The sequence below is a fragment of the Sebastes fasciatus genome, chromosome 23 (assembly GCF_043250625.1).
Source record: "Sebastes fasciatus isolate fSebFas1 chromosome 23, fSebFas1.pri, whole genome shotgun sequence".
Lineage (NCBI taxonomy): Eukaryota > Metazoa > Chordata > Actinopteri > Perciformes > Sebastidae > Sebastes > Sebastes fasciatus.
This window is the reverse complement of record NC_133817.1, coordinates 3,180,717-3,206,081: the sequence shown is the minus strand read 5'-3', so window position 1 is coordinate 3,206,081 and position 25,365 is coordinate 3,180,717. Positions and strand designations below refer to the sequence as shown.

The 25,365-nt window shown below is 40.5% G+C and overlaps 1 long non-coding RNA gene across 1 annotated transcript in view; it reads left to right on the top strand.

The window, feature by feature from the left end:
• The first annotated feature begins 627 nt into the window (after positions 1-627).
• LOC141761792 (uncharacterized) overlaps positions 628-25,365 on the top strand; it is a 41,447-nt gene continuing 16,709 nt past the window's right edge. The window contains exon 1 of the long non-coding RNA XR_012592640.1: positions 628-983. This is a non-coding gene — a long non-coding RNA (uncharacterized LOC141761792). The remainder of the gene's footprint in view (positions 984-25,365) is intronic.

Below are 25,365 nucleotides of genomic sequence, written 5' to 3'. Positions count from 1 at the left end.
GTTGATTATCATTTTCTATTTCTAAAAACAAAAACAAAAATTCATTAGAAGACAGAAACGAAAAAACGCCGCGTTTTTTCATATTCTGCGACCGGAAGTTGCCATTTACAAAGTAAGAGAGCGTATGAGGACGCTGCTGTCATGTCTTTTTGTCTTTTTCCCAGACACACTCTTTTATTGTTTCTAAAAACTACGTACTGATCCATGTCCATCACCTTCAGTTACACAGCAGCACGGGGCGTTTTTTCATTTCTGTCTTCTAGTGATTTTATTTTTCATTTTTAGATATAGAAAATGAAAATCAACCCATTTTTTAAGTTTAGCTCATCCCCTTTTTAACCCAGATAAAGAAAAACGCCTCGTATTTCAATCTTAATTTTTGTATTTTAAACCGAAAATCAAATAACCACACATTTTTTTTGTTGATGTCCTCTGAGACAGAAACATTTAATAATTTTCTTTGTCATTACTTTGACAAATTTCTCTTTCTACTTGTTTTAATAACCTTTCTTAATTAGAGTGAAACAGCTCCCCCTGCTGGGCTGTAACCATGGAGGTTGTAACCATGGAGAGGCTGTAACCATGGAGAGGCTGTAACCATGGAGACTGTAACGGCTGGTTCTCGTCAGTCAGTGTGGTAATAAAACCCGAGATGACGCCTCCTCCTACCTGCAGCCAGGTGAAGTTCATATTCTATCATATAAAAACACACACTAACGCTAAATATTAGACTACAGAATCAGTTGCGGTTACTGAATAGACAGTTTACTTTCTAATAAACGTGAAACCGGTCAAACTAGCGTCGCCTCAACCGTTGAGTAGTAAGTTAACATAAACAACAGAGAGAGCTAACTAGCTAGCTAACGTTAGCTTGATGCTAACGACCGTTAAACAGTAAAGTGACGTCACAGAGATGAACTACAGACATGGAGGTGATGTTGACCACTTCATGAAGGACAGGAGACACTTCAGAGTCTAATAACGTGAGTTAAAATACATCCTCTGTTTGTCTGGTGTTATTTAACAGAAGTTTTTATTATTTTTGGTATTTTTTTTTATTGAAGATAATTAATTTGCAAACATTAAGGCATTGTAATCTAAACTCAATACTTCTAACATACAAGGCACAGTTGGATAGGGAAGATAATTTAAATTATATTTAATAATATAATAACAAAAATAAAAGAGGGTAGAAAATAATTCAAGGAACAAAAAAAGAAATGCATAAATAAATAAATAAATAATAATAAGACAATGGCAGTATACATAGTTTTTTTTTGTTAGTAAAGATAATTAATCTACAAACATTAAGGCATTGTAATCTAAACTAAATACTTCTAACATACAAGGAACAATTGGATAGGGAAGATAACTTAAATTATATTTAATAATATAATAACAAAAATAAAAGAGGGTAGAAAATCTTCATTTCATTCATTTAATTTCAAAATTTATTTCGAACATGTGGAATACAAAAAATAAGGAAAAAATAAATAAAAAGAATGATCATACCAACAAGTGGACAGTCAGAAACAAGTAGTATTTACATACAATGAAAAGCGTAAAAAAATTAATAGTCAAACACTTGATGCCTTGATTTACATATTCGAAAAGGAGTGAGAAGAAGTATAAACTTATTAAATCTCCATAAGTCAATTATTAATTATTAACCAGTTTCTGTATTGAGCCATACATATACTCCAATTAAATTTTCCTAAATTTGTCTAACTATAATTATTATTATTTAGAATTATTCTAACTACAATAAAAATTCAAGGAACAAAAAAGATGCATAAATAAATTATAATTATAAGACTGCACTCTTCTATAGTAGCTCTAGGGGGTCAGTTCTTCATCAGCTCTGAGGAGACACTTTGCATGTTGTCCTTTCATTAGTCTTAAAGCACTGAGATGATTGTCCACAAGGTCCCTTTTGATAACTGAAAATAGGGGTTTCATTTTCCTCCATTTGGATGCATGGATGAAAACATTTGCCAGCAGTATCAGATTGTTCAATATAGTCACTCTTAATGTCTTTAATATTAATACCAAACACAATATTTTCTCTTGTGAGAGGAGAAGTAGTTGGATTTTGGTTGACAGCCAGTCCTGCAAATCTTCCCAGAATGCCGCAGAACATATACAGATAAATATTAGACATTATTTTGAAATGGACTTCTTTTGTCTTGGGGCTTACAGGGTAAGTGATGTATTTAGATCTCCATTTCTTAATGTCTGAGTCTGTTAATGCTGTTAGCTAATGCTCATGTTGTTATGGAGGATACTGTTCCTTGTCTGAGTGGACTCTCAAAGCTATTCTGTTATTACTGCTGTCTGCATTAACAATCACTTTCCCCAGTTATGCATTTATTGGTTATTAAATCACCTGTTCACTGTGTGTGGTTTGTAGCTCCTGTGGAGGATCTTGTTCAGTAGGTAACATTATCCTCTGTGTTGTAATTAGCAGTAAGTAACTTGGATACTGTAGGTTGTGGATATGTGTTTGTATGCCAAGTACAGCAGATAGATGAGGGAGTGTGTAAGTCATGTGTTTGATGCATGCATTGATGTGAATATCAAAAAGTCTTTGAATGAATATCTCTTAGTATTCAGTACAGCCCTGTATGAGAGTAAAAGCTTTGTAGTGTTTATTTAAGAAAGCAGATCAAATGTGCATAGTTCTTTCTGTTGCCTAAATATCACCTTGTGGTTGCTGCGTGGTTTTATACTATAATGCAATAGTACCACAAATAACACTTTTGCTTGGTAGAACAACACAGTGTCCTACTGTTTACCTTATATTTTTTACCTGTCTGACTTAGCTTTCCCACAATTTTTCCTGCACTACGCCACTGCGTAAATGAACGCTTAACTTCAGGGTCAATTTAACCGTCTCTTATGCCCGGTTCAGACTACATGATATCAGCCTGATTATAGCCCGACACGGCCATCATAGGGGATCTGGAAAGATAAATGAGTTTCGTGTGCGAAAATCGATCCTCTTATCTCGTGTAGTGTGTCATAGTACACGACAACCGACGCCACGTCTGGGACGCCCCACGACACCCCGAGGAAAAGTCTAGCCTGTCAGAATTTTTTGTCTTGACACGCCTAGTGTGACATCTCCAACGACGGTCGGTTAACGTTGCTTAATGTTAACTTTCTCAACTAACACTGGTGATTCTGGAGAGTGAGTGGCAGTACATATTGAGAGAAACTAGTATTTTCTTCAGCCGTTGTTAAAAAAACAAGCCAACAATACTTGCTAGCCAGCGTTAACTAACGTGTTCAGAGAATTATTCTCATTAATAACAAAATACCTCATCATGTTTACTAACAGAAAAGCGGTCTATTGTCTGGTGGAAAAATGTATTTGGACTTTGTATTTCAAGAGAGAAGGTGGCACTTTATTCCTTTGAAACAGTTTCAAACATTTCCACTCAGTTGTATGATACCTTCAGATATTCTTTCTTTTATATTTATACCTGTAGGTTTGTATGCTGAGGTTTGCTTTTGTGCTGGCAGCAGGAGCTGACCGATGTGTCACTGTGACTATAAACACAGATGAGAAATGAATAGCAGAGACAGAATGAGACCAGTATGATCATGGGAAATGTCTGTTTAGTGATGATGGGTGTGGCGCCTGTCAGATGATTACCTAACTCTAGTCTCTTTCAGTGTGTTTGCATAATGTACCGCTGTCAGAATCACTTTTAAATGCCTCTACTAAACAGCAAGTCGGGTCTTTGACTGAACAAACGGTAACTGGAAAATGTCCAACGTGCTCAGGTAGCCATGTTTACGACGTACTGGAGAAGTGAAACACCTTGCTGAGCCATAACGTCCTGAAGATAAGCAGGGGGAGAGGAAGGTATTAAATATTTCACGTCAGACGTTCCCATTGATCAGCTGAAGCCTCTTATCCTGCTCAGCTGCCTCCGTGTCATTACACAGAGAGAGATCATAGACGGCGTGCACCCAGCAGCGTGTTAATGAGCCAGCTAAAGGTAAGCCTGTGCACGCCGTTGCATCAGGAGTTGCGAGCGGAAAAACTAAATTTAGCACGGCGGATTTGTGATCTCGCAGAGGTTGACGCACCCCCCCACCGTCCTACACAGCAGCCAGCAAACCTGTGAACTCTCTGACGCTTTGTGTCTGTTATTGTAATATTGTTTGGGATGGAGGTATTGATTTAATTTTCAGTGTGTGGAAATTTGAGCCAACAAGGCATTTATGCACACTTTATTTTTTTAAGGAGCATGTCAATCTGTAGAGGGCTTTCAGGTCACAACCATGAATGTAGTATTAGAAGAACTGGATATTGGTTCTAAGGATGGCGCCCACTTTCTCCAATGAAAGCTGTTCTTCCCGTCTTTGTGCTTCTGTGCTGTGGACCCTCTGCACCTGGAAACTTGTACCTCTTTCCTTGTCCCATAGACCAATGGTTTCTAGCCTCGTGATTGGGACCCCACCAAGGGGTCCCAAGATAAACCAGAGGGGTTGTGAGATAATACATAGGGAAGAAGATAAAACCAGAGGGCAACTCCGTGGTCTGAGAAGTGAAGCCAATGCTGAAGTGCCTTAAACTTGCATTCTTTCTAGTAGCCAGCAGGGGGCGACTCCTCTGGTTGCTAAAAAAAGTCTGATTGTATAGAAGTCTATGAGAAAATGAGCCGGCTTCTCACTTGATTTAAGATAAGTTCAGATAAGATTAGATGTTCCTTTATTAGCCCCGCAGTGGGGAAATTAGCAGTGTACAGAAGCAAAGGGGATAGCGCAAAAAACAAGATGCATCAGCTAACACAGTAAAAAAAAGAGCTAAACAAAGTGAAACAAAATATGAACCATTTAAAGTATTGACAATAAACAGACTATTAAAAAATTGCACAAGTGGAAAAATTACATTGCACAGTGAGAATGAAATTAAATTCCACCTGAAAATATTGCACAGTATGAATTACACCTGAGTAGTAATGACATTGCACAGTCAGTATACAGTATAGTGCAGTTATTGTCAGTTTTTGGTTTGTATGTGGTCTACTGGGAGCAGTGCTGGTTGTGGAGTCTTATTACCTCAGTAAACATTGTAAACATGAGTTTATGGTCTCAATCGCTAGTTTCAAGTCTTCTTTAATACAGCATGATGTTCATTTAGTAAATTATGGTCCCATTTAGAGTCCAATAGACCATAAAGCAGGGGATGCTTTAGGGTTGCTACCACGGCAAAATGAAAAAATTCGAGGCATTCTCTGCTCAGGTAGACATTACTCCTCTACATCTTTACATAACAAATACTATCACTGATATTGAGATATTTGATAGACTTAACCTTCACATGTTCATTTGCATTATCTAACTGCTCAAGATGCAGCCATTCATCAAAATTAGTAAACTGACACTAAAAATAATTAAAAAAGGATTCGAAAGCAGCAAACCTTCACTAATCTTATGAAACAAGAAATCCTCAGCGTCATCCAGTTGTGAAATTTTAACAGCCACTCTCTGTTAGAATACTGTTGTGCTGCAGCTTCAGTAATGTCCTAATGTAGCCAGACATCCCTTTTAATGGATTTGGACTAAAACATTAAACACCGGGAGAGCCTCTGGTTCTTGTTGTTTATTTGCGCCGTGGTGCATTCAGGCGCCAAATTACTGAGAGAACACTGAAAGGGGCCTGATAGCGTCTATTCTCAGATTATCTCCTCGCAGTCACCGACTCTCAGCTGACGTGTAATTAACGGAAAACATTTATTATCCACCACACTCAAAATAAATGAGAAGGCAAATAACTACAATGGCCTGTGCTTCGTTATAAACAAGCAAAGTGGCTGCTGGAGTCTTCATCAGTATGCACGGCGGTGAGCAGAACGGCTTTGGGTGGTTGCCTGCGTAAAAATAGTAAATAGGTAGAATTGAGGCAATTTTGTGGGCCGTTCATGAATACTGAATGAATTGAATTATTTTTGGTAGAGTATTTGGTCTTTCTTCTGCCCTCACAGTTACAACCGTTTCAGGCAATTAAGCCGTCAGCTGTCACAGGAGCTCCTGGAACGGACCACACACATGAATGTTAATCCAACCCGGCATCGCCGTCTCTCCCCACGCCAACGCCGAGACCTGTAATTGAGTGTGTGATGAAATTTGGTGAAATCGGTAGTTCGTGGCTCGTGTTCATTGACTCCACAGGCCCGATGTCATTTATTTAATCCTGCGTGTCATTTTAAGCTCAGTGTTTCCTTTCAGAAAGATTTCAAAAGCAGGGTATTTTCTCTGCATGACTGGATTTTTTGTTGGCTGACAGCTACAGGTAGGATGAGAGAGAACCAGAGTCTGAATGGAGGGAATGTGTGGGACTTAGAGGTTACTGGTTTAATTCACTAAAGAAATGTAACCTGAGTAATCTGGGGGTTCCTATAAACTGGACAATTACAAACCTTGTCAGGTTTGTTGTCACTATATTTTATAGGGCTGGGACGATAAACCTCTCACCCGATTTGATACTTGGGTGCCGATTCGATATGTATTGCGATTCGATATTACAATTTATTGTGATTTTTGTTAACTTTTGACTTTTACTTTGGAAAATCTCTAAATTGATACAGTAAAATTGTTTTTAATTTTACAGCATGTATGTAGTCAGAGATGTCCTGAAGTCAAATATATCAGTCATTGTCAGGAATTATTTATAGTTTTTTTTTCCAGCAACCCAAAAATCAAAGAATAAAGACATTTAAAATGGCGGAGGATCCACGTGGATACGACCTGCACCCTCACATGTTAAATCCAGCGTGGTGAACACTACACATCCAGTAAAGGATGGAAACACTTTGGGTTTCACACATTGACAGGAAAAGCAGAGCTAGACATCACGGCTAAAGCTGCATGCTAACTCTGTCACGGACAGGAAACGTTATCGTATTGCGGTGACGTTGCTGTCAAGCCGGCCGTCGCTCTCGTCTCCATGGTCAAATGGGCCGATGCTACGACTGTAGAGCACCCATGGATTTTTGGGTTGCTGGAAAAAAATTTAATAAATAATTCCTGACAATGATCCTGATATATTTGACTTCAGGACATCTCTGACTACATACATGCTGAAAATCAAACATTTTTACTGTATTCATTTAGTTGTTTCCAAAGTAAAAGTCCCTAGAAGTGTATGACTCAACTTTTTCCCCATGGTCTAGTGTTAAAAAAGTGAACAAAAATTGCAATAAATTGTAATATCAAATCGCAACACCAGTCCCAGCTCAACTTTCCAGACTGCTCCTCATCTCTGCTCGAGGCTAGCGGCTCGAGGCTACATTAGCTGCTACTAGCCAAACACACCAGAATATTTTACCGAACTGTCGGTGGCCAAGTTGCATTGTGGGTAACGTAGGCATGTTTCTTTACACTCTCCGCCTTTTATCATGAAATACAATTTTTACGACATCAAATAGACAAAGAGGGGTTTAAAAATAGATGTTTAATGTAAAATTAAAGGTGTGGGAGCCTGAAATCACAGAATCCATTTTTACCTCTCTTAATTATCTGCTGGATTATTGCCAGAAGCCGTCTCAGAGACGTATTCTAATGCACTCGGTAGTGGTTGCAGCCTTATGCTGGGTTAAAGAACAGCACTAATTACACCCCCCCCCCCACCCCCCTCCTCTTCAGATTAGTGAATAATTCAGATGGCTGTGATTTAAATGCAGCCAAACAGCCATAAACTAACTGGAAGCCTGTTCCTGTGCCCAGGTTACAGTACGTGCTTTGCTTTCTTTATCCTGATTGTCTCTTAACCGCTTTTTTTCACCTACACTGTTGAATTGCAAATCAGGCTTTTATGGGAAACTGTTTACATAGATCGCACAAAAAGGGAGAAAGATGTGTTAACACTGAATTTAATTTGAAATCCGATGACTCATGCTGTACTTCTACCTATTGTGTTGGAAGGACAAAAACAGATGTCATGTATATCATTATGTGTTTTCCACATTTTGATGCTATTGATGTTGATATTACATACAGCTTCCATCCGACAATCAGAACAAACAGAATGACACACTAAACAAACCCTGAGTCAACTCTGCTGCTTCCGTCCACATACTAAACACATAAATGACAACACAACGGATACACAGGAGTCACAAATGAAATCAATGCATGAGTAATGCAAATGAAAGGAGACGATGAATACACAAAAACAAGCAAAGAATAAATAATAATCATCATCCTCTCCCCTCAGAGCAGATTCATCGTCAGACTATCAAGTAGCCAGACATGAGAGTAACGCAGCTGTGTGTGTGTGTGTGAGTGTGTGTTTAAGAGTGTATGTTGGGTTGGGGGGGAGGTGTTATTGATCTTTAGGCGCCAGGAAACCCTGTTCTCCCATTTCCACTGTAATGAAACATAATCGCTTTTAGAGTGGCAACTTTGCCTCACAGAAAGCCTTCAGATGATCTGGGCCTTTTCCAGTTGGCACCGAGTCAGACTTTGTGTGTGTGTGTGTGTGTGTGTGTGTGAAGATGGGGAACAAAGAGAGAAATACAATGCAGAGGAAGCGAGTAGAGTAATAAATATGTATTTGGAGGAAGACTATACATGGACATTTGTGGCTCCAGTTTGGCATATGTGACGTTCATCGGTTTTCTATGTAGCGAGTCAGGCTGGGACTATAAGCATATCTCCCGATTCAATGCCGATTAGATATGTATTGCGATTTGATATTAAAATGTATTGTGATTTTTGTTAAAGGCAGGTTGATGATGTTTTCCAGTCTACACTGTTTGTTATATTGGTTGAAATGGTCTTTACACCCCGACAGCGATCCATTACTGATGAGCTCTGAAAAAGGACCGGAAAACAGCCGTCATCTGTAGCTGCTGTAATCCTGTAAAAACGTCTACCAATCACTGCCTCGCGGTCCGCTTGGAAAGAACTAATCAGATGCCTCCCTGCTCGTACTCTACCCTTGGCGTGCACCAGCCTGAATTCAAAGCGCGTCGTCGCCGCACGTTTCCTGGAGAATGGAAGAGAAAAAACTCAGCCCTGCAGCAGCACTGCCGCGGTTACTTATCATGAGGTAGCGTTGTTGAGTTGAGGTCCTCTCTCCGCTCTGTGTCTGTGATGTAGTTAGTAGTGTGTGTGTGTTTGTATATGTTGTCAATGAGGTTTAATAATAACTGTGTGCTACACAAAATGTGCAGTCCTTTTCATTGCCGTTCATTGTAACGTATTTTTCTTTCAACTCTCATCCCACATTTGTCCCAAAATGAACTTCCATCACCCTGGGGACGTCCTTAAACTTCAGTTTAGTTTGTCATTTTTAAAACCTTTTTAGCCCCTAATTTTATTAATCCCCCAGCCCCCCAAACCGTGGTCCACTGGAAACCTAAATACAACGACAGAGGAGGAGAGACATGAGCAAACAGAGACATAAGAGTTTAAGAGGGACAGAGACAGAGGGAGAGAGACCTTTTTGACATATTAACCCAGCTGGCATTTACTCCCCCCGTCAGCTTCTGTCTGAGCAAACAGGAAAACAGGAAGGAGAGAGAGAAAAAGCCAGTTGGAGCCCGAGGAGTGACCACAGCTGTCAGGTAGAGCTGTGTGTCACTGAACACTTGCACCCCATTTGTGGAAAAGGACAGAGGAGAGAAAAAGCAATCACTGGGCAATTTAGCAGTCTTTTAGCCAACTATTGTCGGCGGTGGGGAGCGGAGCACAGCGAGGGACGCTCGGCTGGGTTCTTATCTGATAGGATCTATACACAGCAACCATTCCTCTGCTTTCACTGCCTGTTAGTCCCCATTAGAGGACAGGGAGTTAGTCTCTCTGTTTCCTGGTAATGAAAAATGAATTCATAGACATCACTGGGTCTCATTTACCCATAAGCCCGTGTTCTGGTCGGAGGTTTTATTTCCTGCAGAACTGTGAGCGTCATTAGTAACTCAGAGAACGGGAGCTCGAAGGCTGCGAGGAGCCTTACATCATTGTTGTTGCTATGCAACGCAAACTTCAACAACAACTTGCAAGCTACATCTAATTAGTGTTTAGCCTGCTAACGAGTGAAAAAGGAGATAATGTTGTTCAGAAGTAACTATGGAGACGATGAAGATTGTGCTTTTGAAGTTTAAAGGTGCAGTACACCCCCAAAACACCAAGAAACATTCTAATATCTTAGTAGGGATAGGATTTTATTGATACTACTACTCTTTTATACTCCTTATCGGTTCTTTTTCATTACTAAATAATTGCTTTTTAAAATAATACTTAAAAAAAGAAGAAATTCAGAACAGGATTAGAATTTATTTGTATTTTAAATATAACTAAATGTTCATAGAGCAGCAACAGTAATGTTTACAAAAGCAAAGTCACTATATAAACTCAATATTTTCTTACTGGAAACTAATAGAACTAATGTCAATGAATTCAATAATATTCCTGAGTGAAGTTGATAAAGAATGAAGAACATCTGTCATTACCAGATGATTCCTCCTGTCCTCTGTCCTCCTCTCTCTGCTGATGGGATTCAGTGCTGCAGGCATCGCTGGTAGAGAGGAGGGGCTGCTTTGTCTCCAGCTGATCAGCTGATCAGTACAAGAATTTTAAGATGTGTAAAAAACTAAGCTTAACAGTTCGACTACATACAGACAGCTTTTGTTTTAGTTTGTTTTTAACAATTCACCTAGCGCGCTGTGCTTGTGTGAACCACAGCAGCGGTGGATGAGAGATTGCAGACAGAGCAGATTGAAATATAATTTTTCTGCATATTTACATCATGTTTATGCTTGGTGAACAGGTGTATTGATAAAGTATCGGCTTTTTACTTGCAATGGTTTTATTGCACAGCCTAGTTGTCTGCGGCGTGATAATAAACTACACCAAAACGTATAAAAGAACCGGTAACGTTAGAGCTTATCAGTACTCCGGTCTTTAATAATTTAGCACCGGTGCCCGTTTAATACCGGGTTTCAGTAGGTAATTGACAGACATGTTCTTGTACTGCGTCCATCAAGAAAGAGAGAGGAAGAGGGAGAGAGGAGAAGGAGACAAAAGACGTTTTGATGTGATACAAAAACTTTCCTCCATGAAGCCGTTGGTTACTTTACAATTCTTCAGTTTGTGAACGACGCTGCAGACTGGATTCTCCAGTGACGGTGACAATCTGGTCATGGATCACATCTCTCGCCTGCGTCCAGCTGCGGCTGTGGCTCAGAGATAGAGCAGGTCGCCCACCAATCGGAAGGTCGGCGGTTCAATCCCCGTCCACATGTCGAAGTGTCCTTGGGCAAGATACTGAACCCCAAATTGTTCCCGATGGCTGTGAATGAGTATTTAGATTAGATCCTGATGGGCTGGTTGGCACCTTGCATGGCAGCGTCTGCCATTAGTGTATGAATGTGTTTGTGAATGTGTGAATGCTGACATGTAGTCTAAAGCGCCTTAAGTGGTCGGAAGGCTAGAAAAGTGTGATATAAATGCAAGTCCATTTACCATAGAATTGAAGTGACATATTTTTGTCTTGATGACGTCACGGCAGATGGTCAGATAGTGCTGTGGGCGGAACATTGAGTACAGAGTGATGACTATAGACAGAGAGAGCATTTTTAAATTCATGTATTTTAACGGCGATAGGATAAAAACAGTAACGATTCTGATAATTATAACTATGCTGAATATTGCAATTGACCCCTACTCTATAGTCAAACTTAATTTTGCTGTCTGGTTTGCTTTGGCAAACAAATATTTAGCCAGATTACAGCTGGAGTAAGCAGCAGCATCATCCACCTGCACTAGTTATCCTGGATACATTTTTCTTTTCACTCTAATAAGCAGAGCTGCATTGTGAATAAGCCGTCCGTGGTGTCCAGCATGCCAACACTACCGTTGTAGTGTCCTCCAGCTGTCGAGAAACTGTATTCATTCTTCTCCCTGCTGCACAAACCAGACATACCAGCAACTCGTTCTCACTTCTAATTTGAATGTTATTCCTGACCAGGCTAAAATGTACTTTTCGTAATGATTCCTGGCAGCTACAGAACAATAACCCCTATCATGACCTACATTGATTCCCGCCGAGTTTAACACTTGTAATCTCCATCTCAGTCTCTCTGTACTTTTCTGTAAAACATATCCGTCTGAGTTTAACTCCCCTCCATCCACTCCGCCCCGGTGACACGGGCTGTTAACACAGCTGAGAATCAAGTGCTTTTAGTGCGTGTTGCCGCCAAAGAGTAATCAATCAGTCCGTTTATCAGCGTCGACGCCCAGCGTTCATTTCCCTCAGCAGCAACGTTTGGTCCTCCATCCATAACGTTAGAGGGAGGCTCTTTTGCATGGCTACTGATGCTCCACAGCTCTTTGGTCCTCGGCTGATGAGCGGAGATGCTCAACAAGGAAAGCAAGGAAATTAAAAAAGCTAATGAATAATGTGAGAGAGATAGCACCGCACTAATATCTGGCTTTACACTATTTACACTTTATATTTGGAATCAACTGAATATTGGTCTGAAATGCTGCAGTTGGTTGCTTCTGAATTGATCTGAGATTTTGACAGAGATTGACATGTGCATCACATCACACAAATCAAATATATTAAATTTTGTGACTATTTCACAAACTGCCGTGAGACGGTGTTGGTTAATCCAAAACAATGAGCTGAAAGATGCTAACACACTCTCTTGAGCTGCAGAGTCGGGTGCTAACTCTGGGTGCATTTATCCCTCGGAGCGACCCCTTTCACATCATATATTTGTAGTCATTTGACCCATCCTTAACTTAAGAATATTGATCTGTGCAGCATCGATGTTGATTTTTTTTAAAGTCAGATGAGACAGATGTGATGCACATGGGAGTTTAGAGCATGTGACTGGATGCCTGGCTGTGCATTTGTCTTTTATGAATAATATATGGAGACACTGCCGTTCAGGGACTAAAGTGCTTTTCCAGCCGTTTACTCCAACCAGCAACTGTTCATGTCAGAGGTGTTAAGCTGTCACCCACTCGCATCTTTCAAATATCAGTCGACCAGAAGGTAAACGCATAATCCCCGGAGTCCTTGTGTTCGCGCTCAGCTGAGCCACGTCCATGTGTTTCAATTACAGTTAGACTGAAGGGCAGTGAAGGACGCGGTTCCTGAAGGAAGATGAATTCAGTGTTGAATTGTTCAGGGACTGCCCACACACACATTCATAGGTTAGGCTTTTGTTGTGAGTGACACATTGACTCAATAATAGCCGTGCCACCCAATTAAGCAGCCCCCACAGAGGCTCTATATTGATCTAAGACGAACGCCAGCGACACTCAAATAGGTCAAATACATATTGGCGAACCAATCGGTCAACCTTTGTGTGTAATGTGCGTGTGGTTATCTGTATCCTTTGTTTAGAGAAACAGCTGTGAAGCCGGACAGTTTGAAATAAACCAACCCCTCGTTGTTTTCAAAGTCAGATTGCTCGTCCCCATTCAGCGCCTCATAAAGCGCTCGCTTAGCCGTGCAGCTAATGTGCCCACGCGGATAATGTTTTACAAATGACATATTTCATTCCTCACAGTGCGTCCCTTGTTTTATCGTATGAATTAGGACCGCCTCACCCTCCAACGGACAGATCAGGCGAGGTAATTACTTCCATTAGCCCCTTTTCACCTGCTCCGATAGTCAGGATTCATTAGGCTTATCAGTTTATTAATCCACATGTAGTGAAGCGCTGGGAGACCCTCCAGGGTCCGGCTTAACAAAAGGAATAGCACCTGCCCCGTTATCAGCCGGTGACATTCGTCGAGCGTGACCCTACATTCTGGCTTACTTCAAAGAACAGTCAGACGAGGGTCGGCAGCCTCAAACACCCGGATTAGCCTCAAGTTAGAGAAAACTTTCTAAGCAAAGTTAATTAAGATACCTCCGAAGTTTGGTTTCAATTAAGAAAGAAAAATGCACAGGTCTACTGTTCTACTTAACTGCAAAGTTTTTATGTTCTGCACTTAACATAAGAACCAAGTCTCTATTAAAACATGCTGCTGAAACACAAATTCCCTCAAATAAATCGCATGGCCATTTTCAAAGGGGTCCCTTGACCTCTGACCTCAAGATATGTGAATGAAAACTCTGAGATGAACAGAATGAAAAGTGTATCTTATTAGATAAAAGAGATGTTGACAAACTGCATCATTTGCAGTTGAAAAAAAAGGTAATAAATTGCATTATATCTTATCGCTAGGGATGCACCAATACGGATACCAGTATCGGGTATCGGGTCCGATACTGTGCTCATGTGCTCATGTACTCGTACTCGCGAAACGGCACCAATACCACTTTACGGTGGTGCGCCCGACCCTGCTGTGCAGGGATCCCACCTCAGCTCGCGCGCGCCGGCCCTCACTTTCATTACGCCAAGGGGTTTCAAGATGGATCGGGTGGGTTGCCGACAACACCACAGATCCCTGGCGCCTTTCATGTGGGCCACGACACGACGCGGTTGGGACGCACTGAGGAGAGTCCGCCCCGGTCAACAGTCGCACCGGGAGCAGGGAGCCCCGCCACGGTGCGGCGAGGTCCGTGACTGGGCTGACATTTTCACTGTAACCTCAGACACTTGTCCAAAGCACCTTACAGCAGCATTACAGCATTGGTGTCTGTGGTGGGAACTGATCCCCTGACCCTCCTCAGCATCAGCCCCTCACTCCGTGTATTCAGCTACACAAGGCCACTAACACACGTGTGGCTAAAGCCGAAGCCAGGTCTAACACCTGCCGTCTTACACATCTCACGGTTGTAGGCTGATGGTAATCCGGTTAACGTTTTTTGCTGTTGATATTTTTCCGCTTCAAGGCTCTTACTGGATTTGTCACATGGGTTTCTGTGAAGAGCTAGAGGTGCTTTAGACAGCCCCCCCCCCTCCTCTGCTCTGTACCTACAGAACATGCAGCATGACTCACACAGCTTACAACATCTTGTGATTTTACCTTAATTTATGTTTTCATTAGTTGGCTGCTATCTGGCCTCAAGAGCCATAATAACATAACAACAATAATAATGTCAAAATGCCGTTACAAGGCACTTTATATAGAGCAAAAATAAGCATACCATACATACATGTGCTGACGTTGACAGTTATCTTCTTTTGCTGTTGTGAAATTATATTTTAGCGAGGGCTGTCAAAGTTAATGCGATAATAACGCAAATTAATTTAAACGCCACTAATTTCTTTAATGCATTAACACAACTTGCGATTTTTAAGATGATCCTGAAGATACTGGTATATGAGCAGGAACCGCTCGCTTCTCCAATTTACAGAATCCTCCTTCTAAATAGCGATGTGCCCAATGGAGACGCACACGTTTTTTAAAGGGAATGGGAGATGGCACTCTGATTGGTTTGATTCCTGTCACGCCCAAAACACACCAATGATTAATTACGAGACTAAATACAACCCCTTTGCCCCGTGCGCCTTACTTTGCACCCAGATTATGCGCTGCTTAAAGGCAGAGTTGACGATGTTCTCCAGTCTCCACTATTTGTTATATTGGTTGAAATGGTGTTTACACCCCGACAGCGATCCATTACTGATGAGCTCTGAAAAAGGATCAGAAAAGAGATGTCATCTGTAGCTGCTGTAATCCTGTAAAAACCTCTACCAATCATTGCACTAAATGCACTTTAGACCATGTGCTATATCTATGTGATATAGATCGTTTAAATCAGGCCCACAGTCTCATTCTCTAAAGAGACCTGATAAAAACTTGGTGGCCACCTACAAGGGATATCGGGCCACGGTTAATGTCGAACCCTTATGAGCTGATTCGATTTTGGTGGTCAATGGTCAAAGGTCACTGCGACCTCACAAAACACATATTTGGCCACAAGTCAAGAATTCAGTTTGACAATTTCACACAAATGTTGAACAGAATAAAATGAAGTGATGACACTTTGGACAGACATGGATGTAAACTGAAACTTGACCGGTTGGCAGAGGCATATAACCGTGTGGCGGTTATTCTAGTTTGGTGTCTGATTAGCCTTCAAACTCATTCATCTCTCACAGTTGGAGCAACATGCCCACACCAACGCAGCCCTTTGCTATTTTTAAAGGCAGGGCTGCTCACTGTCTCAGTACCAAGTTAGCCTGCTTGCAGTGCAACAATGGAAGGATGAATGCTAACTTTAAACCTAACCCTCACCCCTACCCATCTCATGTTAGCCCTGACCTAACCCTAATCTTAATCCTAAATTCACACTCTAACCATACCTGAGACAGAAGTGATAAACAGCCAGAGACCCCACCTATCTTTCAGCTGTCTGCTGTCTGCTGGACCTTCCTTATGCCAGATGTAGTTGCTAGGAGATTTCTGATGTAACTGCAAAGCCTCTATGAACTAAGTAAATATTCCTTTCTCTCTTATGAAACCATGCAGAAGAGAACGGTGGGGGGGAAATGGCACCTAAAGCAACCGGGCAGTTTAAGGATTCAGGAGACTCTAATGACAGAATGGATCTCGAGCTGACCCTTGACCTTACTTTCACCTTATTAAGGATATTCTCAACAAAATAATTTAGTGATAGATGTGATCATTTTAGCTCTGCGTGCTTGCCTGCCACGGTGAGACCGACAGTTTGCCTTGTTTCCTTCAGGGTCAAACAGGTCTTGTTTGTACGGAGAAATCCTAAATTCATCCTGTCAGCTTTGCCTTCACCTTCCTCACAAAGACCTTCCTGAGGGCCGAGACCTTTTCACATGTATTTATGTCTGGTTGAGACTGAAGGAAAAGTGACTCTGTACATTATTAAATATAAATACAGTCACTCTGACAAGTTCAGCATTTTGGTACTGTATCATACTGAAACATCCTGAAAAGTGAATGCAACATACTGACAAGCATATTAATCATGTGAATACATGTGAGCTGTTCAAATTAAGACTGTCAAGGGTTAAATCTACCATTTTGGTTTGACAGCTTCGTTTCAACCGCTGTGTCAGTGATACGAGGTGAGTTTAATGTCCGTTGGAAAGCTTGGAATTTCTAGTTCCCAACGATACCAAGCATGATGTTGTAGACTTTTGAGGAAATTATTGCGGATCTTTTGATCACAACTTGTTCCTATAGTTACGGAGTTCATTTCTGTACAACTTAATTGTTAAAATACTTCGTAATAATACATAGTTTGGACTACACACAGCTGGTCTACAGATTCTGAAAGCTGGAGAGCTCAGCTTTTCAAAACGGTATGGAATACATATGTTCTATAAATAGGTCAGCTTCCATCGCAGCTTTTTTTGTAACTATGCAACAGTGTATGACCCGTTTAGACCCGGTACCGCATACAGAAAATACGGACTTGTTGTACAAAGGCCTAAACTCTCAGCAAGAAAATGAATAAGCATATTTTCAAAACTATTCCATTAAGAGTTGACTGCTGACCCGGCTTGCATTCACGCGCTTTGTTGTCAAAAAGGATCATATGAGTTTTGAAGGTTCTTGTATTTAAAATGCTAGAGAAGAGAACAAAAAAGTCCTAATAAACTTGTTTGATATTATCGTCAATTACTGTTAACAGATATTGACAATCTGCAAGTTTTAAGTAAGTTTTCTATGCTGTAGACCCAGACTTTGATTCAGGGTTCAGAGATCAGAGCTGGAGAATTTGAGAAGGGGAAGCAAGAAAAAGACAGAAAGAGAAACTACAGCTAACCTAAATGTAGTACACCCCTCCTCTACCTCAGGCACACCGCACGGCGAGCATGTCCATCCTTTCCAGCAGAATACTCAAGCAGACGCAGTTGAAGTATTTAAAGCGGCAGCGGGACCACGCTACATCCATCAAGCTGCCAGAGCGGGTGAATACAGCAGCTACGCACGCAGTTCGTGTTTAACAGAGTGAAGCTGTGCCAGGTCTACGAGTGACTCCACAGCAGGGAAATAACACCATAGTGCATGTAGAGAGAGACTCACACAGAACACAGAGGATGTGAGACGGTTCAGATGTGAATCCGGCACGTCTGTGTCAAGAAGATGTTGAAATATTTTTAACTCTAAGTGTATAATAGAATAGGAGACTCCTGCCATCATGGAAAAGTCCTTAGAAAATGTAAATTCGGAAGGATGGGCACTTGGAAATTCACCGTCTCTCTCTCCCTCTTTTCAAAAGAGAAAACAGCATACAACTTCATCAAAAGTCTCACTTTTTTCGCAATTTATTTTTTTGAGTTATTGACCGATAATATGTGTAAAATATCTTGTTCAGTTTCAGTACGATCTTTCTCTCAATTCCTTAATAACCAAATTTAAAGAATTCTAAACGTTTGGTGTCTTTACGTTAAAAACATTATGTTAGATGACATATTTTATTGGATAGTTTAAATTCTCAAATATGGATATCAGTATTGGCTTCACAAATTGAGTATTGATGGGGCTCTAGTTTCTGATTTAAACTAATAAGCCGGTAACATTTCCTAGATCCTAAAATTGAAATCAGCGAAATTGTTTTAATAAAGAAGACTCACAACTCCACCAATCCCTATAAAAGTTTAATTCCAATTTAGTGCGAAAGATTTTTAAATTAAAATATGTTGAATTAACTTTTTTTGTATTAATGAATTTGGCAGGCACACCCAAAATGGGGAAGTTTAGTCCTTTTATTTGCTGCATCATCTCCACAGTCCATGTTCAAGCTGCTCCAGTTATTTTCTCTCATCTGTTTTCTCAGTTAGAGAGGAGTTATGGGGAGGGTTTCTATAGGCTGGGCATGTGTTAGTCTGTGTGGACGTCATCAAAACCTAAAGGTGCGCGGTGCAAAATAATGTGGAAATACCACGGCAAGCTCCTGCATTCACATCGCATCCCCAAAGTGTCAGGAGTTGCTTGGCAACAGGCACAGAGGTGAATCGCAGTGCTAAAATGGTGGCATCTCAAAAAGCAGAGGAACCAAACCTCTCTGTACGCAATGATGACTCTGCTCTGAAGGATCCTGAAAGGGGGAAACAGAAACACAAAGAAGCTGCCAACTGCCGAGGCAGTTTCACTCTAAATGCTGCAAAAGATTGTTCCGGCTTTTCAGAGCAAATGAAAAATGAATGGAGGAGATTTAGCTTCTTTTTTTTTTTTTTAAATCAGACTCTGAAAACATGCTTTCTGGCTGGAGCGCAGGCTTCTCGGTGGAGGCTGTTTCAGATCTGCCCTGCATGTATTTATGAGAACAGCTTGAGAGTTTTGAATATATTAACCAACCCAAAGTTTTTGGAACACGATACAATTATACAGAAGTGGAGTGAAACCATTGCTTCGCAACTCACAAGGAAATCTCAGGTGTTGGCAATCAAGTCCCAGGTTAAGTCAAAGTCCTGCACAAGTCAATATGTATATGTCATCTTAAATGTTTCAACATAAGAGCAATAATATTAACAGTATTAATTTCGTAATATTTAACAAACTTAAAGTTTAGATTGGGAAACAATAGATTCACCTGTGTATCGCAATTTTTTAAAAACAATTTTCTAATTGAATTTTTAACACCTGAATCAATATAATTGCTTCATTTGAGACGACACAATATGCACTAAAGCTGCATGCTAACTCTGTCACAGACAGGAAACGTTATCGTATCGCGGTAACTTGGAGGTCGAGGTCACTCATATCCGTGGTGAAATGGATGTTTCTTGGTGCATTAACACCATCTGTAGGTTGAAATATTTTCAACTCACACGGACGCAAATTGGTGTCCACTCTCGTCTTTCCAATTTTCATTAGACACAATTGTGGCACATCTAAAATGTTGATAACTTTATGTAATTCCCGCCCATCTTCAACCTGACACTGGAGGGCCTTTCAATTGCAAATTAAGCATATCCGGTTTCTTTTGACTTCCAGAGATCAAAAATTATTTTGATTAATTTTTAGTCGCTTGCTCTAACAGAAGTAAAAAAGGTTCGACACAAAACAACAAGGTTTCTGAGTTCTTTTCTACTCAAACTGACGATTTGCCAGGATGAAAAGTTGCTTGAAAAAAATATGCTGTAGTCAAAGTGAAGTTACTGTACTCCTTTTAATAAAAAAAAAGTCTTTATCTTCGCATCCATGGAGACCGTGACATATTGAATCTGAGTCGTTAACCTTTAGTTGAAGGTGTCGAGAATTTCTCTCGCAGCACAAAGATTCGTCCTTGGAGCTTTCAGCAGAGCTTCAGCCATAGAAAATGTTGTCTTTTCATCTCCGCTGAGCTGCTGAATGGAAGTCCTTCCAGTCATCCTCCCATGCAAACACACGCTCGCTGTGAAAATCGGACATTTTGAAGCCAAACGGCTGATGGCAGATCTGGTACAGAGGACCGGAGGGTAGAGATGGAGATAAGACACATGGGACAAATGACCGTCCTTGTCTTTCTGCGAGACATGACAATTGAGACACTCAAACATTTGACCTGATCTGATCAATCAGATTAAAGGACAGCGTCATTTCTCAGCATTTGTCTTTCAAAAGGAAGAAATATCATTCATCACCTCATCTGACAAGATATAGGTTTATATTAGTAATGTATTTCTATTAGGGCTGTCAAAGTTAACGTGATAATAACGCAAAATTCGTTTTAACGCCACTAATTTCTTTAACGAAACACACCTTGCAATTTTTAATTAACCTCTTAAAAATCCAACGGGTCGCCAATATTTTTGAGGTTGTAGCGGGCTCAATTTTGAAAGCTAGAGTAAAAATACTGGCATCATATGAAACTAAAAAACCTAAGGAATCCATCGGTACCAGCCGTGTCCTACTAGCTTGTTGCGAAGGACGTTAAATAACGCTCCAAACTTGCGCTACATTTTGGCGAAGAAAATCCATTTTTGCTGTGTTTCTGCTGCTGCAGCTGCCAGCCCTTTCTTTCTACATAGAGTTTGCCTTTCATAATGCCATTATTGCCATTGAATTTCATTATACATGTCATTTATATTTATTTTAGACAGAAAAAGGTGAAGAACCGGGTGGTAATTTGTAAATAATGGTAATAATCCACAATTAAAATCCTGTACTACTGTATATTCATTCATGGAGCTGTGCAAGTCACTGCATTTTCTACAACACAGTCCTGTAAATATTTCAGAATAAAAGCCTTGTGTTAACAAATGAAGGAATTCCGTCCGCAGAAAAAATGCTAAAGTGCTTTTATTATGAAACCGAAGCAGGAAGTGTTGTTTCAAAATACATTTTTACTTTTTTTCACGTCTGTGACATATTCTACAGATATCTAGACATTGAAACTATAGTAATGTTGCTGATATGATGTCAATATACTGTCAAAAGATCCCTTTCACTGTCTGTTGTTGCCGTGAACCGCTTGTGGCTTGACACACTGACAGCTGTTGTTGCCTGTTGGGCTGCAGTTTGCCATGTTATGATTTGAGCATATTGTTTTATGATAAATGCAGTACCTGTGAGGGTTTCTGGACAGTACTTGTTATTGTTTTGTGTTGTTAATTGATTGATACATATATTTGCATAAAGCAGCATATTTTCCCACTCCCATGTTGATAAGAGTATTAAATACTTGACAAATCTCCCTTTAATGTACATTTAGAACAGATAAAAAATGTGCAGTTAATCGCGATTAAATATTTTAATTGATTGACAGCCCTAATTTCTATATTTGATGTCATTCTTTATAGAAATGGTTCATTTCTACATAATTTCAGTGCTTCAGGGCATAATTGTAATGATGAAATAAACATAATCCAGGTCTTAATCATTCAGGTGTGTCATATCAGACTCACCAGTGTCTCTCAGATCTGAATTGTGATGCAGGGAGATAGTGGTAGCGGTTGAAGCCTATGGCTGAGCGCGTAACCTTTCTGCCTTCTGCTAACCTGATGGGAGTCATTACTGTGGATTGACATATGGCTAAGCTATGCTTCAGGAGGAAGCCATCTGGCATAATGTTGGCTGGCAAGCATTCACATTTACAGTACACAAGACGGGCTTTTTATATCCAGGGAAACGCTGTGTGGGGAACATTTTTTATTTGTTTTTTACTGTGGCTGCTTTACTTCAACTCTACCTGCTTCTCATGTACATGAAGCAGCCCGTTTAATATACATTATATACGTTGTTTCATGCGTTTTTGAGCCATTAATTTCCATTTGACGTTACCTGTTGTTTTATCTGGACTTTTAACGTTTCTTGCAGCATCTTCTCTGCCCTCTGTCGGGGCTGAGCTCCTCCATCTACCCACACACACACACACACACACACACACACACACACACACACACACACACACACACTCCCCTTTCAGATTGTTTTCTGTTTGAAGAATGGTGAGCAGAGGTTAGGCTCTCCTTCATGCCAATTCTTCAATACCTTTCTATTACATACATGGTCGACCATGCCTGACATATATTTTCTGAGTGTAGGACTGACACAAATAAACCATTAACTAAACACAGGAAGTTATTTATACTGGTGAGAACAGTCACATAGTGAGCTATTTATCTGTAAAGGTTAAAAAGAATAAGTCCTTTCCTCCTGTTTCAAGTTCATATTTGGACAAATGTTGCCATACACTAACAGAATGTACAGTAAAGTCAGTGTTTTTTTGCAGATAAATCAAACAAAGTTTAGTTTTTGTGAACTGATGGAAACAGTGTTTGATCAGGAGGAGAGTCACGAGGAGTGCCAGCTTAGCAGTTGGTGTTTATGACTTCTGAGTAAACACTGTGCTTATTGAGTAGAGCCCACACACCTGGTCAGTATGAGGAAAATAAAACCTGGCAGATGGTTTTTCTCCGGTCTCTTCCAACACAACTGTCTCCCGCTGCAGACCTTAAAGGAGCCCCTGTTTAAAGAATTAAAATTAATGTGTATTTATGATCACAGATGTTGAAGACATTGTTGAACCTTAATTGTGTTGAAGAGGTGACATTTGAAGTAATTGCACACAAATACATTCCTTTATTCAGACATTAAACTCTATCAAGCTGTTATCAGTTTGCAGCATTTGATATGGAATAGTGAAATAAATATCTGGATACTGGACAGAGCCTCAAAGTCTTGTAAGGGAATAAGGGATGAATGAATTATGGATATAAACAAGTAAACACAACGATTAATGGCAAATACATACACCTTTTATTGGAAAATAATAAAAAGTGCAACTTCAGGACCCGCTGCTTCAGTTCTCAAGATACAAGGCAGAGCAATATTTAACAAAAAATAAAATAAACCAACTTCTATTCAAGTTAAATCAACAGTGGTTTAACGCCGGCAGCTCATGCAGACCTCGTGCGCTGTTCATCTGCATGCACGCTCACGCTGCAGAGCCAGCACATGTTGATGACATCATACACAGGGAGAGTAAACCAGAGTAACGTTTAACATTTCTTTAATAGTAAAAGTGCTAAAAAATACATCCATATAACCTTTGTCATGATGGAAAACTGAAGCCGTCTTCAAAGCCACAAGACTACATTCACAAAAACAGTAATTTTACCTCGCAGAACACGGGAGTTGCTGGTCTACCGCTGCATTGATCGGTTAGTTTGTTCGTGTTATTGTGGGACTTTCAGATTCCAACTAACGTGGCGTTCACAGCAGTGCATTGCTATGCTTCCATGCCGGTTCTCCTGTCTGTCTCTCAAAAGCACACAGACCGCCATCTAAGTTACTCTATGTAACGTTAATACACTGACTATAAGGCTGTATATATACTGTATATGTAGCAGTGTTATCTTGCAAAAAACCTACGTCAGGTCGCGTGGGAATACGTTTTTAGAAGGGCTTGGGAAAATACCGTTTTGACACTAAAACACCCTTACTTTGACCAAAATTTGAATGTTGGATTTGAATACAAAAGGAACACCACTGGGAAGATACAGAATTACATAAAAACCTCAAAAATCTAAAAGAAAAGTAATGGACCCACCCTTTAAACCAGGTTCATTGTGAAACTTGAGACTGAAATCTGCACTCCTCAGTGTCACTTGCAGTGTAACCTCTTAACATTTCAGCCTTTCTGACCATCAAATTGTCAGAATCTAACAGGAAGTGACTTCAGGAACTGCAGTCTCGATAAAAACTGGATTACCAACGGGACCAGACCGAGAGCCCAGACCCCAAGAGGCCCTAAAAGCTTTCACCCGGTGGTAATTTGTTTATGGTAATTTGATTAATTGCAAATTTGTTTGTGGAATATGCAACACTGATGCACAACATGAACTGAAAAGGGTAAGGGCCTTAAGGTACGCAGACATTATTACCTAATCTAGAGGCCTTGTCTTGTAGAGGGACCCTTTTTTAAAATCTAATTTCTAGAATTGAATTGTTCTAATATAATCTGTGAATTGCTAAATTAATTTGAGTTTAATCCAATACCGCAAGCTAAATGACACACCGAAAACCTGAAGGGAAGGATTCCAGCGTACTAGAATACCGTTTGATTTCTTTAAAGGTCCCATATCGTGCTCATTTTTTAGGTTCATACTTATATTTTGTGTTTCTACTAGAACATGTTTACATTCTGTAATGTACTGGGACATAAACAACAGTTTGTAGGCTCGGATGTCTCTAATTTAATGCCATGGATGGCTGAAGTGTGTCAACAGGAGTGAAATCTGGAAAACAAAGTAGGTTTTTGCAGAACAAACTTAGCTGGCTAGCTGTGTTTCTCCATACTGGAGGTGAAGTTTGAGTTTGCCATTGAGAAGCTTCAGACTCCGTCAAGTTGGTGGAGGTTAGGGGAGGGAGGAGGGAGGGTAGGGATGACCGGGCCTATCGCTCCTGGCCTCCTTTTTTCTCCACAGACGGAGGCAATTCGTCTTTGGTGAAAACCTTCTCTCTCTTTTTGTTTCTCTATCACCCAAGTAGGTGTCTCTATTTTAGGACCATGAAGGTGTAGTTTTGGACGACTCAGTGTGTGTGAGAGAGAGAGAGAGAGAGAGAGGGAGGAAGGGTAAGACAGAAGGAGAGCCGCGGGGTCGATCTCTACAGGGATACAGTCAGCTGTGTTCTCGATTCAGGCCGTTCGCTGGGCCTTTGCCCCCCATTTGCCCTTCAAACGGCATCCGTCCCCTCATAGATCACCATGGCAACAGGGCACACTCTTCAGGACAAAGCAGAAGAGGATATGAAAAGGATTATGTAAGAGAAATTTAGATGAAAGTGGGTTTTGGTATTAAAATTCACTACTGACAAACATAATTGCGGGTCTCCGATCAAGTGCAACAGGGAGCGATAAATGATTAAACAGCAGCGTCGGGAATAAAACACACATAAACCGACGTGGAAAACCGGAGAGAATGTGCAGCTCATTCTCACCTAATATGTGTGTGTGTGTGTGTGTGTGTGTGTTAACTGATGAAAATAGTGTGGCTGTACATTAGTACACTGTAAAACCTGATGAGT